We start from the raw sequence: 4192 nt of genomic DNA on the forward strand, positions 1-4192 counted from the left end.
TCAGGCGTACAGGTTACTCCGCCTTCACCATCTGCTCTTAAAGATATCATTAGTCTCTTGCCCTCCCCCGATAAACCTCTGCCTTTTGTCGATATGTTAATCAAAAGTTTGCGTAATTGTTATCTGACTGGCGCAGATTATAGATTCATCTTGCAAAGTAAACTAGGCGATAGTTATGACGAGGATAGTTTGCTTGGACACGTCCCAGTGTTAAAATATTCGAATGACGAGGTAGTTAATGAGGAGATAAAGGAGGAGGAGGAGGGGGGAGAGGCGGCAGAAGGAGCAGAAGAAGGAGTAAGGCCGCGTAGAAAGAAGAAAACAACACGGGTAAGATCCACCTTGTTCTGGAAAGATAATCCAGACGCCCTGATAACGTTGACGTCCTCCATATGAGGCCAAGGTTAAACATTTGACGCCTGTGTTTATTAAACAATATCCTTTATCACCTGAAAAAACTACTGGCATTGACTCTATTTTGAATTCTCTTTTGCAACAGGGCGTTGTCACCCCATGCGTCAGCCCATACAACACACCGGTTAATCCTGTTCCAAAACCAGATGGCTCGTGGAGATTCACCCAAGATCTGCGAAAAATAAACGAACTGATTATTATTCGCACCAATTGTCCCTGACGTCTCCTCCATCATAGCCTCAATTCCATGTACTCATACAGTCTTTTCTGTGATTGACCTCTGTTCTGCTTTCTTCAGTGTTCCTGTAGGAAGGAGACGCAGCCTCTTTGCCTTCACACACAGGGGGCAGCAGTACACGTGGACTAGGCTGCCACAGGGGTATATCGATTCCCCCGCGGTCTTTGCGACCCTGGTCAAGAACGCCCTGTCGAGCCTCTGCCTCCCCCCTGATTCAGTGGTTCTACAGTACGCTGATGATCTCCTGGTAACTGCTACCGAATATGACACCTGCCAGACAGCCACTCTGGCCCTACTCAAGCACCTGGCTGCAGAGGGTTTCAAAGTATCCAAGACGAAACTACAGTTCTGCCAGAACACTGTCCGGTACCTGGGCTATGAACTCTCTCAGGGTTCCAGGAAACTGACTGCTGAACGAATACAAGTCATCATGGACACTCAGCGGCCCGTCACTAAACAGGCACTGCAGGCTTTCCTCGGCCTTATCAACTACTGCCGTCAGTGTATTCCAGACTGCTCTTTGTATGACAAGTGTCTGCACACTGTAGTGAAGCACTCTGATCCCTCAACCGCGCCCTTGACATGAAATCCGGAAATGCTGGCCGCCTTCGGGGCCTTGAAACGAGCCCTGTGTACGGCTCCCACACTTGGACTGCCTAACTACAGCCTTCCGTTCCACCTGTACGTGGCAACTCAACCAGGAACAGCATCTGGGGTGTTGGCTCAGGAACATGGGGGAGGCATGCGACCTTGTGCGTTTCTTTGAAAATCCCTTGACTCCGTGGCTCAGGGTTTGCTCAGGGTCTTCGTGCCGTTGCCTTCTGTGCTCTGATGGTAACTGATGCTGAAAAGATTGTTCTGTCTCATCCTCTGATTCTGCACACCTCACATCAGGTAACACAGATATTACACAATCTAAACACGCAGCACGTCTTCCCAATGTCGCTCTGGGTATGAGACTGTTTTGTTGGCCACTGAGCAGTTAACTATACGTCCCCCGTCTTCCCATGACACTGTAGCTCACGCCCTACAGCGCCTGCTTAAGGCACGGGATGACTGTATGGGGGCCCCGACCATGATTGCCTCACCGAAATTGTCAATGACACCAGTATTCGCCCTGACCTATCCTCTGTTCCCCTACAGATAGGCGATGTTCTCTTTGTTGATGGTTCCTGCTCCAAACCTAAAGATGGTGTTTACCTTTGTGGTTATGCTGTTTGTCAACTACCTAACACTGTCCTTGAGTCTTTCTCTCTTCCTTTTTCTTCTGCGCAGGCTGCTGAACTATTCGCACTTACTCATGCCTGTGTCCTCGCAGCAGACACCGACGTCACCATTTATACTGACTCCCGTTATGCCTTCGGGGTGGTCTAACGACTTCGGCCGCATCTGGCAATCTCGGGGCTTCACTACTGCTGATGGCAAACCCATTTCACACGCATCATTAGTACAAGATCTAATCACTGCCTGCCACCTGCCCCGTTCATTGGCTATTGTAAAACCTAAGGCGCACTCCTCTGGTGATACAGACGAGGTGCGGGGTAATAGTCTCGCCGACCGCATGGCTAAGCAAGCTGCGGCATCACGCCCTCTGCCACCAGATTTATCGCCGGCCATGGTGTCTGTTAATACCATGATCAGCGCTGTTCTACCTGACATGGACCTCCCTTCACTGCAGGCTTCGGCTTCACCTGCTGATCGCCTATTTTGGACGAGTCAGGGTGCTACTGACTCCGCAATCATTCTAGATGGACAGGGTCGTCTTTGCCTCCCACGTCACTGTACTCCATTCCTCGTCCGCGAGTTTCATGGTCCCACTCACCGCGGACGAAGAGGGGTGTTACACGACCTAACTGAAAGCTTCTGTATAGACCACCTGTACACAGACGTGAACAACATTCTAGATAGGTGTTTAACATGCGCACAAAATAACATCTCCAAACCAGGTGCCATACATCAACACCTTCCTAGATATGGCATCCCTGTAGGAATTGATTCTGATAAAGGAACCCTATTCACTTCTAAGGTCACTCAACTTCTGTGCAAGGAGCTGAAAATCAATTGCCATTTCCATATTCCGTACCCCCCACAATTATCAGGCATTGTGGAATGCGTTAATCGTACAATAAAGGACAAAATTCGAAAAGCCATGCACGCATCTGGCTCCAAAAATTGGAGAGCTGCATGCTCTCCCACTCGTTCTCGCTGATATGCGAATGACTGCACAAGTGGCCCTTGATCATCTCTCACCGTATGAACTTGGAATGGGGCGACCCTTTCCCCTCCCATGGCGACGAGGCAAACAGGCTGTGGGTACGGGGGACCTAGATGTGCATCTCAGCGAGTACGCTGCAGGGTTGCTACAAACATTAGATGATTATTGGACACGGGTAAATGCAAGAAGACCCCCAATTCCGACCAAAAACACTCACCCCTTTAAGGTAGGGGATCGAGTCCTGGTGAAGAAATTGGACAAAATAGGAACACCCTTGGGTGAGACCCCATACAGTGAACCTGCAGACGTGATCGCTGTGACTCGTACGGCTGTATTAACTAATCTCTTTCCACAGTGGATCCACGCCGGACGACTGAAACATGCCCCAAAGTGATAATTGTTGTAAAGATATATATTTAACTGTGGTGTTCTTATATGTCCTAGTGATCAGAAGTAAGAACTGACGGCCATCGGTAGAACTTATTCTTCCACAGAGTTGAAGAGGGGGAATGATCTAAGTAAGCCCGTGGATGACGTGGATTGCAGGAAGTGTCGGGAGAAGCAGCGAGGGACTGAACAGCAACCTCTTCTTGAGAAAAGCGCAGCCAGTGACCAGTATGGCTGCCATCGCTCTCCGAGAACCGCAGTACATGCGTTTGCGGAATTCATCTAATGATCAATACACTGATACATTCATGTATTTATACTTATTAGTTATTAAGTATAAAAGAGGGGATTGTTAAAATGTATTCTTTAGTAGCCTTGGCGAACCTTCCTATCTTGACCTTCTTGGAGACAGGATGCTCCTGTCTTTGCTGACCTGTACATTTTGTGCTATCGCGTGACTGGATGTTAGAAGACCAAGGGCGTTCAGTTAGAAGATAGCTATAAGCACATCCTGTTCCCTTTTCTTACGCACATATGTTTCTGACCCCTATCTCTGTCAACACATGATAACTCTGTCCGTGTCACAATGACCTCTCCGCCTTTCCTACGCACTATGGCTTGGACTGATGTGTACATATACCCTGCTTTGCAGCCCAGTTCTCTGAGCAGTTGTATTGAATAAACCAGACTTGATTTTAATCGTGTGGGTTGTTCTTTCATTGCTCCGGAGAGCTCCTAAGGCCTTGCAGAGAAGAGACACAGACGAGAGGGCGCCTGTACTTCTTGAGAAGTCTCAAGAAATCTCATCTGTCCCCGGGGATTTTAACGAGTTTCTACTGCTGATGTCTGCGCAGAGCTCACAACATTATCAAGGACTCTTCACATCCCAGTCATAAACTGTTTAACCTCCTTCATACAGATACAGGAACTTGTGCACC

At 48.5% G+C, this 4192-nt stretch overlaps 1 long non-coding RNA gene across 1 annotated transcript; it reads left to right on the forward strand.

Moving 5' to 3' along the window:
* The first annotated feature begins 839 nt into the window (after nucleotides 1-839).
* On the forward strand, nucleotides 840-3953 carry LOC124403244. The gene is made up of 2 exons (XR_006928866.1): nucleotides 840-1546; nucleotides 3312-3953. It is a non-coding gene; the product is annotated as an uncharacterized LOC124403244 (long non-coding RNA).
* Nucleotides 3954-4192: the final 239 nt, after the last annotated feature.

This window comes from Silurus meridionalis, chromosome 20 (genome assembly GCF_014805685.1).
Source record: "Silurus meridionalis isolate SWU-2019-XX chromosome 20, ASM1480568v1, whole genome shotgun sequence".
In the NCBI taxonomy this organism is placed as follows: domain Eukaryota; kingdom Metazoa; phylum Chordata; class Actinopteri; order Siluriformes; family Siluridae; genus Silurus; species Silurus meridionalis.